Raw genomic sequence first — 13,562 nt, forward strand, 5'->3', positions numbered from 1 at the left:
CACCTTCATACATGTGTTAAGGCATGTATAATTCACCTTGTATAAAATTCACCTGGTGTATCTGTGGAACACAATAGAAGAATTAGTCTTTCAAGAGCCCCTGAGGATGACACAGTGCATTGCTATGTTCATTTACTTTTACTTGTTTGTCTTCATCTCCACCTGTTAAAGACTAAGCCCCAGAAGAGCAGCAACCTTGCCTGTCTTCTTTTCAACCATTATATTAAGCTAAGAGCAATGCCCGGTACTACTCAACTGATGGCCTTTAGAGGCCAGACACTCAAGGGTCAGATGTATAGATCAACGTGTACAATTCTCTGTGAAATCAACACAATTTAAACTGTTCAAGTCCCTCTTCAGAGGAGTTCCATCAGGTGTCCCATTTCTATTGGGCAACGAGAACTTGGAAATGATAGAACCCAAAGAAGCAATGCCTCTTGTGTAAACATACAGCTCAACTCCAAGGTTATTATTTTCCAATAAAAACAAATATAATTGTCAGTGCCTGGTAAGAGAACATGAAGCCTGGCTTGAAACCCCTATAATAATGGACCATTTCCTTTACCTGCCTAAGAGCCCTGGTTGCTGACATCTTGTCAAAGGACTGACTCATTGTGGTTGGGATTAGACATCCAGGGAACAGGAGCCAGCTGCCCTAGCAGACCTTTTCTATTGGTCTTTGTAATTTCAATCTGAGTAAAGAAAAATGTTACTTACGTCTATAGCCAGAAACCGAAAATGAGAAGAGGTTTTAAAAGGCAGGAAATATCTGGCTCTATTTAGCTTCATTCCCTGTTTTTCTTTTCCTTTAGTTCTGTCTTAATTTTTCTAGCTCTTGTTCTATCTCTCAAAGTGTTTTAAAAATATTTTTCTTTTATTACTTTCTTTACATACACCCTTCCTTCTGGAGACGATTACTGTATATATTAACATACAATATATGATAATTATATAAAGTCACCTAAACATTGTATATTCCTATGTATTTATTCCAATTTTGCTATGATCCTTCTGATACCTCATGAATTTAAAAGTATTTTCTACTAACTTTTCTTTTCAAAAGTGATTACTGAATATGTTTAATAATATTAGACCTTAATTTTAGACTCCAATGATAACTGGACACATCCTGGAGTGTCCCCAAAAGATCCCAGTGTCTTGCGGCCTTGTTGTAATGTCAGCGTGAAGGCCTCTGTTGGCTTACTCTTCTGCTGGACCCTACAGGGCTCCTCTTCAAGACTGAATCATAAATGAAAACAGACAACAGCTCAGACCTTTTCCTATCTGTTGGCTACTTGACTTTATACAAAGAATTAAAGAGAAAACTCTAGACTGCAAAGTGCAATGCACACACTGTATCCCAAGTATGGGTCTTAACTTACAGATAATCTCACACTCCTACTTCTGCAATGTCACTTGATCTTTGGCTCAATCAGATTCTGAGACGTCTTCCCTGATCTTTCCAACTTCTTACAGTGCTGACTTATCTGTTTCACAAAATCGAGCAATTCCCGGGTGGCACGTGGGAAATTTTCTGCCTGCTGCTCTATCTGCAGCAATGTCAGTGATCGAGGGTGGGAAGGCACTTAAATCAACCGTTTAGCTACACACAGATCTCAGAGTGGAACAGAAAGCAGGTGTCATTGCTTAATTAAAATTAATGCACAGGAAAAAAAGCACTACTGTCTAAGGTTACCGCACACTAAAAATGAAGGGCTCTGAAACTCTAGCTGATGCCTAGAGGAGGCTGCAAGTTTCTTTAGCCTGTTGTGTTTTGTGTTGAGCTTTCCTGAGATCTAATTACAGTTGCCAGTCTGGAATTCACTATCACAGGAGGAAGGAAAACTGGATGGGTGAAAGCCAATCCACACTTATGTAATCAATGCTTTGGGACATCCCATCGCTTTCCGAGTGGAGTAGTGAATTCAGTGCTTTGAGCAGAGAGGGGGTGGGGGTGGGGAGAGCTACTTCTAATGCGACTAGACCTTACAATGCAAAGGATGGCCATTCACTCCAGGCTCTAGGCACAGCAGCTGGGTGATGAAAAAGCAATAAACTCAGAACTAATCTGTGCTTTGAAATATTCCATCATGGAACACAAGCCTAGAGAACTAAAGCTCCATGTCAAGGAACTGGTACCAGCTAATCAGAAAAGACAGGCTGGCACTGGATTTCAAGAACCATCTACTGTACCTTTGTTGTTCTTGTTTAGTTGCTAAGTCACGTCGGACTCTTTTGTGACCCCATGGACTATTGCCCACCAGGTTCCTCTCTGTCCATGGAGTTTTCCAGGCAAGAGTATTGGAGTAGGTTGCCATCTCCTCCTTCTTCAGATTCCTCCTCAGGAATCTTCCTGACCCAGGGATTACCGTGTCTCCTGCATTGGCAGGTGGATTCTTTACCATTGAGCCACCAGGGAAGCCCCTACTGCACCATGGTTAACACAAAGCGAGTAAGGAAATGGATTTTCAGAGTGTACACTTTGACTCCTCATTAAACGTCATCTCACCAACATGCCATTCCAGGAATGAGGTCCAGGTTAGAGCTGAACCCCGCGTCCTTGAACAAGCTTTCAGGACTCAACTCCAATGCCCCGTTCTCCCTTGTCGGAAGGGATCAGCACCCAGAGAGGACAGCGGCAGAGTCCCTGGGACTCACGACTGGCCTCACCCCAGATCACAACGGTCGTGCCAGATGGACGTTTGAAGGCACAGCAAACCACAACAGAACAAGGGCCCCGTCCCAGACCCTTCCTGCTGGAGCTGCACAGTTAACTTTCTTCCATGCCCTTATCCTGGGTAAAACCGCAGTTCTCAACAAATGCATAACAGTCACATGAAAAAATGATTATTTCACCAAGAAGCTTTTTTAAAAAAATAATATTTATTTTTATTTATTTATTTGGCTGCACTGGGTCTTAGTTGCAGTGAGGCATGTGGGATCTCGTTTCCTGACCAGGGATTGAACCCAGGTCCCTGGCACTGGGGTCTTAGCCATTGGACCACCAGGGAAGCCCAAGAAGTTTAAATTATAAAAGCCAAGTTACATTTTCTGGTTACCAAATTAAAGTAACCAATAAAGTTTAAGAAATGACAACTATTTCTTCAACATTAAAGAGAATGGAGAGATCTTCTCAAACACTACTGCTTATGGAAATATAAATTGATTCAATCTTTCTGGAAAGCCGTTTGTCAATATATTGAAAGTTTCCTAAATAGTCATAATTTCACACCCAGTGATTCTATTTCTCAGGAACCTATCTTTAACTTTAAATAAATGCTTAAATAACAAACCTACTCACTGTAGCGCTATTTTTAACAGCAAAAATTAGATCCAATATAAAGACGCAACATTAGGAGCATGATTAAGTAAACTGTGGTACAGCCATGGCTCTAATAAAATACTATACAGTCACTAAAACTGCTTTCTAAGTGTTCTTTTTAATAATTTTTTTCCCTAAGTGTTTTTAAGTGATGCAAGAAAAGCCTTTTGAAACAACATCAAATGGAGGAAAGAGAGGAGTACAATTTCTCATGCCATGAATCTTACTAATATATATGTATATAAGAATGAAGTTATATAATCTAAAATGTTAATACAAGCTGTTCCCTGAGTTATGAGGTTAAGATTACTTGATGAGATTGTCAATAAATAAAAGTCTCCAATCTTGGCTCTGGCTTCCCAGTTGGCCTTGAAAAAAGCTACTTTACCTCTCCATATCTGGTTTTCCAATCTGTAAAACCGTAACTATTATAGTAACCCTTAGAGAGTTGCTGGGAGAATTTGATAATGCTTAAAGTCTTACTATGCATAAATGAAAAACTGAATTATATAGAGCAGTATTTAACACAAACTTCTAAGACCCACACGTCTTATTCCATAGCCCATTTCACTGGAAGAAAACAAAATGCTTTCTGTACCCCAACCCCACCCAGGGCCCCAGAGACAGGGCTTTGACCACACATGACCATAGGGGATGACATAAGTTATTTTTTCTATTCTATTTAAGAAAATAGAAAAAGATACCAAGAGTCAAGACTGTGCCCCATGTTTCTCATCAGTATTATCAGCCCGTCCTGAGTCTAATTCAGGACACAGCCAGGGTGGCCAGGGCATAACCAAGGAGCTGAATGGCATGAAGGTGGCAGATAAGCAGATAGCACCAGAGGCTGAACCTGCAAGGAACTTGCTCTGCTAGCACAGCAAATGTGGACCTTGGTACAGCAAGGGTGAAACTTGATGTCACCACAGCTACTACCAAAGGATATTCTATAGCTGAGAACTCCTGGGGCAGGAGGGGTGGGGGGTGGTGTCAGCCTTCCAAAGCAGCTGTCACCAGGACACGATCACGTGATATTTCCCAACCACTTTTCTGTCAGAGAAACATGATTTACACAAACAAGCCCTAGAGCCAAAGAATCACTGTGGGAAGGAGGGACAAAGGAAGGTCCTAAGAGAGGAGGAAGACAGGAGGAAGAACAGAGGGCTGTAATGCCTCAGCAAAGTCCAGGAGCTTTCTTGTTTGTTTAAAAAAATGTTTCTTACCTTTTGAACAAACCTTGCAGCAAATGGTATCTCTGAGCAAGTGATCCAACCAAGGCAAAGTAGCAGAGGCCAGGAACAGGTACCAACACCAACAGCTGAATGTGGCAGAAAGAAAAATCCACCCTACCACACGCAGCCCCAGGTTATCTACAATCATCTTTACTCAAGACAGAACCTTGTGGGCATCACTTATTATTCTGTATATTCTGCTTAACTTGAAGCATATGCTACACTCTCTAGCCCACTCTCAGGAGTTTAAAAGCTACATTTTGTGGTATAGACATAAAATGATCCCCTTCTTCTAGATTGTGAAAGAAGAAGTATTCATTTTCATGAATAACAGGTTTGTTGGTTTTTTTTTTTAACTCCTTTGGGGTAGGGATGGAGGAGAGGATAGGGTGTACAATACTGCTGACTGCAACCAGCAATCGAGTAACAGGCGTGACTCAGACACAGAGGGTTAATTCTCCAAAGGAACAAATGCTACCTGTTGCTGTCATACTAATACGATGTCCCCAAGAATGTCCAGATCTCATTCTGAGGCTTACCAGAATTCAGGAAGTGTCAGGAAATTCAAGTACAGAATGGAACCATGATCCATTAAAATTTAAGAACTAAGCAGAAAGTAAAAAGTCTGGTCCAATCCTTCATTTTATACTCAAGGAAAGTGATGGAAGATTGAGCAAATCTCCTGATGTCCACAGTAAATCACAGACAGCGTCAGGATTCTGGATGTCCGGTCAAGGGCACGTTTTGTTCTACCTGAAGTCCGGTTTAGGAAAGCTGCCTGTAGCTCAGGAGTTCCTTGACAAGCAGCCTGGTGGCAAATTTAGAGGTTAGATTATTTTTCCCTGACTGAAAATAATCAACTCATTTGCCATCACATACAGATTCCCTTCTATGACTGTTGTCAGAAAAAACCGTGAAAGACTTAGAAAAGAACAAAACAGATTACTGGGCGAGCTGTCCAGTGTGTCCTTCCAGGTTGTGTCTTGGTGCCTTTCAGCTATTTTCCTGTAAGAGATGATTCCTGTCCATAGAAATTAAAAAGTATTTTGGCCTCTCCCTTTCCCAAGAAGCTGGTTTTTCAAATAAATTTCAGCATTCCTGATCACCTATATAATGTCTATATTTTGAATTCTCCATGGAGCCAGATCTTACTAAGATCGATCTTACTGGTTCTCTCATTAATAAATGAGTTCATTTCAATCTTTAACATGTGTTCATTTTACATCTGTATAACAGTGATAATTTTGCCATTAAAAATTATTATCCTTTCAGTTCAGTTCAGTTCAGTCGCTCAGTCGTGTCCGACTCTCCGCGACCCCATGAATCACAGCACGCCAGGCCTCCCTGTCCATCACTAACTCCCGGAGTACACTCAAACTCATGTCCACAGAGTCGGTGATGCCATCCAGCCATCTCATTCTCTGTCGTCCCCTTCTCCTCCCACCCCCAACCTTTCCCAGCATCAGAGTCTTTTCCAGTGAGTCAACTTGTCGCATGAGGTGGCCAAAGTATTGCAGTTTCAGCTTCAGCATCCTTTAATACTGAACAAAAACGAATGTTTCTAAAAAGTGACCAATTCCCCTGGGAATCAACCCTTAAACTGAAATGTTTAGATTTAAAAACTTTAGGGCCTCAGACAGATACACCAAATTGCTTTAGATACAAAAACATGAACCTCCCATTTTTTTGGTATTCCTGATTTGGGGTAGATCCTCAGAAACATCCAGGAGAGGCACACTGATCCTCTTTATTTCCAAGAGGCCTTGGAGTCAGACAGCTTGGATTTGTGGTCCATTTCTTACAAGTTGGTATGATTTTGGGAAATCTCCTTTTTCTGGGGGTAACTCTCTTTATTATAATATGTATGTAACATACTGTTGATCATTTTAGCCACTTGAACTGTACAATTTGGTGGCATTAAATACATTCACGATGTTGTTGCAACCTTCACCACTATCTATACCTGAAACTTTATCATCTGCATATAAACTTTGAATCCATAAAATTGTAACTTCCCATTCTTTCACTCCCACATCCAACTGGCAACCTCTATTCTACTGTTTTGTCTCAATGAATTTGCCTATCCAAGCAACTGCATATTAAGTGGACTTATATTTGTCCTTCAGGGTCTAGTTTGTTTTACTTAACCATAATATTTTCTAAGTCCAGTCATATTGTGGAATATATATCAAAATTTTCCTTTTCAAGGCTGAATGATATTCCATTATATGCACACACCACATTTTGTTTATCTATTCATCTGCTGATGGACACTTGGGGTGTTTTCATCTTTTGGCTATAGTGAATGCTGCTGCCATGAACACTGCTATCATTCCTGCTTTGAACTCTTTCAGATATATACCCAAAAGTGGAAATGCTTGGATACAAGGTAGTTCTGTTTAACTTTCTGAAGAACTGATGGACCGTTTTCCACAGCAGCTGCACCACTTTATAGTTCCATTAGCACTGCACAAATGTTTCAATTTCTCCACAGCCTCACCAATGTGCAGCTTTTTATTTTCCATTTTATTTTATTACAGCCATCATACTGGATATGAAGTAATGGTTCACTGTAGTTTTCATCTGCATTTATCTAACGACTAACAACGGTAGGCATCTTTCCATGTGCTTTCGGGCCATTTGCCCATTTTCTTTGGAAAAAGTGTCTATTCAAGTCCTTTGACTATTTTTGAACTGAGTTGTTTTTTGTTGGTTGAGTTGTAGGCATTCTTTATGCATTCTGGATATCAATCTCTTATCAGTCACATAATTTGGAAATATTTCCTCCCATTCTACAGGTTTTTTTTTTTTTTCTTACTTTCTTAGGTCTTTTAATGCACTAAAGTTTTTAATTTTGAGGAAGCTCAATCTACTTACTTTTGTTACCTGTGCTTTTGGTGTCATATCCATGAAGTCATTGCCATATCTAATGTCATGAAGATTTTCCCCATTGTTTTATTCTGGATGCTTAATAATTTTAGCCCTTAAGTTTAGGCTATTGATCAATTTTTAGTCAACTTTTATATATAAGGTAAAGGTCCAAATTCATCCTTTTGCATGTGAACAGTCAGTATTCCCAGCAAGAGTTTGCTGAAAACACTTTGCTTTCCCCACTGATCTAGGCATCCTTATTAAAAATCAAATGACCACATATGTGAGCCTTTCTTTCTGTTCTATTTGTCCTGCTGGCTTATATATGTCTGTCTTTATGCCAGTACCATACCACCTAATTACCGTAGCTTTGTAGAAAGTTCAAAGTCAGGACACATGAGTCCTCCATTTTGTTCTTCTGTTTTAAAGATTGTTTTGGCTATCTGGGGCCCACTGAAATTTCACATGAATTTGAAGACTGGCATTTCCATTTCTCTGAGAAAGGATGTTGAAGTTTTGGAAGAATGACTGCATTGAATCTATAGATCTCAACAATGTTAAGTCTTCTTATTCATGAACACAGGATATCCTTCCATTTACTTGGGTCGTAAAAAATTTCTTTCCATCAATGTTTTGTAGTTTCTAGTAGACAAGTCTTTTGCCTCGTTGGTGAGATTTATTCTTTAGTATTTAAGTTTTTTAGATGTTATTGTAAATGGAACTGCCTTTAAAATTTCATTTTCAGATTGTTAATTTCTCTAAGCCCTTTAAGCTCCCTTTTCTCATCTGAAAAGAAAGAAATGGTATGTACACTTCAAACAGTTGTTATAGGGATAATGGATACAGGATATCCATACAGGATATATAGGAATAATGAAATCATAATATAGCTTCTAAGGTTAGGCCTGGAGCTGTTCAGCCTAAATTAAAATCTGACATTTATTAGCTGTGAACCTTGGGACTTTATTTAATCTTCTGTGCCTTAGTCTTCTCATCTATAAAATGGGCCTAAAAATAATATCAATCTTATAGGATCATTAGAGGATTAAATGAGTAAATACATGTAAAGTGCTTAGGAAGGAGTCTAGCAAACAGCAGGAACTTTATAAATGACAATTAGCCTTCTTACCTGAATTATCAGAGCCGCCTAATTTGGTCTTTCTTCCTAGTTTCCTATTATTCATTTTATTCACTCTTTGTAAATGAATCTTTCAAATCACTACTCTAATTACATTATTTCCAGACTGAAACATCTTTACTAGGTTTTCATTACAAATTAAGCAAATTAACTTCCAAGAGTTGCATTCAAGATCTACCACCATATAGTGTCAAATTACCTTTCTAATCAAAGCTCCCACTGGAATGCCTTTTAAACTGAAAGAATACATAACCATCACCCATAACTCAACTAACATTTAACACAATCCAGGGTAAGCAACTTCACCCTAGAGCTCCTGTGTGCAAAATGTCAGACTACAGGAAGTCTAACCTTACCACACCAGTTCATCACAAGTGCTTCATACAAAACAGGTATTCAATTATGGTTTGTTGAATTAAGTTGAATTTTCCCACTGCATTCTTTTTTCTGAAAATGTTACTGGAGTGCAGCTGATTTACAATGTTGGACTAGTTTCAGGTGTATAGCATAGTGACTGCCTATTGCATTCTTAAATCTCAGTAATGTGTGGACAAATGACAAATCACCAAAACACTTAATCATTACTTGATTTGCCAAGAAATCACCAGATTTTTAATGCTGACTTGTCAAGTAAATATAAAGATTTTTAATAAATGAAAATTTAGGCTGTAATAAAATTATTACTGAATGATTAAAATTTTTTCTTGAAAGTTGAACCCAATCACGCTGGGCTCCTGAATCCTGAAGCAGAGGCAAAATGAAACTTACAGACTGGCTTGACTGTATTCGTGTGCCGAGTGTAGGATGTGTGCTACTAGGTGTATTAACAGGAAGTTGGCAGAGAGGCCGTGCACAAACCAATGAATGGGAATACTGTTTATATCTCAACTCCTTAGCATACATGGGAATGTAAACATGGATCCAGACCCCATTTGGCTATAAAGGAAAAGATTTGTATGGCTGTAGTTATAAAACTACTATAAAAAAACAAAAACAAACTGAGTAGTCTACTTTAAAAATTGAGATGTGATGCTGAGATTGTAAGTGACTTTGTTATTTCTTACAAGACAGTAGAAGTATGTGCCTCAAAGCCAAACTGACCATAGATAAAAAGCATCTGAGAGCCTTCTCTTAGGAAGGCAGAAAGGGGAGAATAAAACATCTAAAAGCAATTCAGAAAAACCTGAATATCTTCAACTATATAATTTGTCTGTCAGTTTCAGGTTAATCTTTTCCAGAAAACCATCTTCCCAGCCAGAGGAAATGTGCTGAATGCAACTGAGATTCAAGTTACTGACCCTGCTGCCAAGGCATTTGTGCCTGCATATTTTCAATCTGTTTTTCTTCCTTTTTTTTTTTTTTTTAAAAAAAGGAACTAGTTATAATGGAGAAATTTGTGGATCAAATGCCCAGAAAAACCTTCATGCTAGCAATAAAGTCTTTCACGTCCTTTCTGCCAATACCTTCTTCATTATTTTGGGGACCTACTAAACATTTCTATATAAGAACTGTTGAAATAAAGATGGACATTATGACTGTGAACCATTTCTCATCTATTCATGAAAATAACATCAAAAAAGGTATCTGGAAAACTTTTCCCCCCATCTATTTCAATGAATTTTCAGATGTAAATAAATGACTATTTTGTCTCAATTTACTAAAACCAAATTTTAAAAGCTACAATATTTATAATAAATCAAATGAAGCTTTCAATGATCAATTCAATGCCTCTATAGCATTTTAAAAACCAGCATTTATCCCACATCTAAATACTATTTGTTTATATCTACCTCTCCCAATGGACTACCTGTTACAAGTTCTCTTTCATCTCCTGCCCAGAATCCAATCTAGAACCCAGCATATCCTAAGTGTTCAGTGACTGTTAGCTGACTCACTGAATAAATCAGTGTTATACAATGGTCCAAAACATACGACCCTAACTTTGTACCAGACAAGATCGCTTGTATCCTGTCTCCCAGGGTTTTTTTTTTTTTGCATTAAGAGATCTCATTTCCTGTGTCAGAGATTCAGAAAATAGTCTTGGGGAACTACTTGGATTAGCAGTTAAGAAGCAGAGACCATCTGTAGCTTTTTTTAAAGTAGGTATTATTTTACTACCTTGTAACTTAAGGCTGGTTTTGGTAATATATGTCAATGCCACTCAAAAGCCACTGCATCTTCCTACATGATTCATTAAGTGGAAAATGACTTTTTAATTTGTTGTCAATATTTGATTTTCCTGTTTCCAAATACAGTTTAAATAGCAAACATTTGTCTCCTATCATACATAAGTAGGGTTTTTCCTTTATTACAGCTTCCTGACAGTCTACATAGTCAAACAAACCTCTCTTAAACCAGGCCAGTACTGAAGAGGGAACATTCAGTGAATCAGCATAAACATCAGAACAGAATATAGAATATCTTCACGATACGGGAGTACATTCCAACATGACATTTTCATCTCAACATTAGAACACCACTGGGTTTTGGATGTTTTGACACAATATACTGCCTAATATCCCTACAAATGTGAAGGATTTAGCATAGAAAGTCTTAATCTCTAAATTTAATTGGATCTTGGGTTTGCAAAATCCAATTAGCTGTAATAGAACCCTACAAACTCACAAGGCTTCAGAACCACCAGCAAGCCAGGCAGGTGTCCTGGGACTGAAACTCTCTCTTAAATCTATATTTCTTAACAGTTAACCTTAGCTGTTTCTGTGACTATTAGAAAACATTATTTGTCCTGAGTCACTAATAAAATCAAAGGAAAGATAAGCACGAACAGATGAAGAAAGACTTTAAAACACTAAAACTGCAAAAATGAACCAAAACTTCTTGGCCCTCTCTCTGCAACCTGGGTCTCTAATAAGAAACCAGCTCGAGTTTGATGGATGGATATTCAACACTACAAACTTAAATGCTGGCTTAGAAAAACCCTTCTGATAATAAAGTGTCTTAGACTGCAATGACTATTGAACCGCTACACCCTTTTAAGACAGTAAATTGTGTAAGGATGAGCAGAAATTCTCAAAGCTGTGCTGCTTAAACATTAGAAAAATGCAGACCAATTTAAATTCAGCCCCCATAGCAACACTAAAACTGTGGCCTGTCACACTCTGTTCAAAGACCTCTTAACATCAGATGGAGGCATTTCTTCAGAAACTGAAAATCGGACTTCTGAGTATTATTGTAGCAATCTAAAATAAACAGCTCAAACATCTGGTCTGTGGTTTTGGGTTCAGAGGCAAGCACACAAATTACTCTCTCTTTTTTGTGCTAACACTAGCCAGAAAGGAAGATAAGGGATTTAGGTTAAAATGTTTGAGGATTTTTATATGTAACTGGAACCAAGTAATAAGAAACAACTCAATTACTCTCACTTCATTAAAAACAACTAGCAAAGTTTTTATGTGCTAAAACAAAACAAATAGGAACAGTATCAATAAAATCCATCCTCATTAAAAGTTGACTAAATAAAGGTTGTTTCAGTTGTTACTAAAGAATCATTCATTTGCTTGTGGGTCTCATTAGGCTTTTCTCCCCTCAAGGCCTACCCAATTGTGCTTATCTATTTTTGCTGCACAGCAATTTCCACTATTAACAACCCAAACCACAGGTTTTCTTTAAAACTCTAAACAAACTATTTTAATCTTCAGGAATGGGGGTTGTATTATCAGAAATGAAAGGTATAATAACTTTCTTTAAAATAAGTTAAAAAAAAAAAGTCTGTGCGAGACAACTTTCAAGACAGTCCCCAACGGCCCTACCCTGTGGAGTGCCATCTCTCACGGTACGAGGACTGGTAGGTGTGACCAACGGAACGTGGCAGAGTGAGGATTATAAAAGCCTGCAGCTTCTGTCGTGAACTCCCTGTTTCTTCCCAAGCACAGTTCTCTCACTAAGGGAAATCAACAGCCATGTCCTAAGCCTAGCGAGAGGCCAAAGTGACGAGAAGCTGAACATCTGGCCATCAGTCAGCAAGGAACCCAGGTTGTCACGTGATACTGTGATTTTTAAGAAGTATTTCTCATGTTGATCTGACCACCACTGTGGCTCACAACCCCCAAGGCCTTTAGAATATCCTAAGTACTGACAGTGATAAAGGTATCTTTCATTATGTGAATGAGGTGACTTCCAGGATTACCTAGGACAGTGCTGGTGGCCGGATGATTAGAGGGCTGGAACTTTCTTTCCCACTCCTGATTTCTGGGGAGAGGGGCAGGGCTTGAGGTTGAAGAAGTCACCACTAGCCAATGATCTAGTTAATCACAACTAAGCAATGAAGCCTCCATAAAACCCCAAAGCAGAGCTCTTTGGTCCGTTTTTGGAGAGCTTCCCTGTGCCCGTCTGTTGAGCCCCAGGCTCCATGAGGACAGAGGCTCCTTTGCTCTGGCCCTGGCCCTATGTAGTTGATTCGTACTCTTTAATATCCTTTCATAATAAGCCGGTAATCTACTGGGTCAAAGGGGTCTCCTGAGTTTGGTAAGCCGTTCCAGCAAATTAATCAACGTGGAGGAGGGGGGTTGTGGCAACCTAAAATTTGAGCCAGCTGGCCAGAAGTCCAGGTACTAACCTGGGCTGTGGCTTGTCTCTGAGTGCAGGGTGGTCTAGCGAGGCGAGCCCTCTGTCTGTGGAGCAGAGCATTGTCTCCAGGTGGATAGTGTCAGGACTGAGTTGAACTCGTGGACCCAGCTGGTGGCCCTGAACTGCTCGTCAGTGTGGGGAAACATCCACACGTGCACTGGAGTCGGGTCTTGGAACCCTTTTCAGCTCACAGCCACGTCAGTAAGCCTGGAGGCAGATCTGCCCTGAGCTGAACCTCCAGCTGTCTACAGCATGATGAGAACCTCACAAGAGGTCTCAAGCCACAACTACCCAGCTAAACTGCTCCTGTGTGCCAGACCCACAGATACAGTGAGATGACAAATGTTTGCTAACTTCTGGGGCACTAAGTACAACTTTTGCTTTACCAAGTTTTGGAGTAATCTGTCACACA

At 39.3% G+C, this 13,562-nt stretch overlaps 1 protein-coding gene across 1 annotated transcript in view; it reads right to left on the bottom strand.

Annotated features, from left to right (window-relative positions):
• The window catches only part of LONP2 (lon peptidase 2, peroxisomal), a 90,091-nt gene that overhangs the window by 15,202 nt on the left and 61,327 nt on the right, over positions 1–13,562 (bottom strand). The gene's annotated exons all lie outside the window — the stretch shown is intronic.

Source organism: Moschus berezovskii, chromosome 22, assembly GCF_049115385.1.
Source record: "Moschus berezovskii isolate FMDL1 chromosome 22, NW_MosBer_1.0, whole genome shotgun sequence".
In the NCBI taxonomy this organism is placed as follows: Eukaryota; Metazoa; Chordata; class Mammalia; order Artiodactyla; family Moschidae; genus Moschus; species Moschus berezovskii.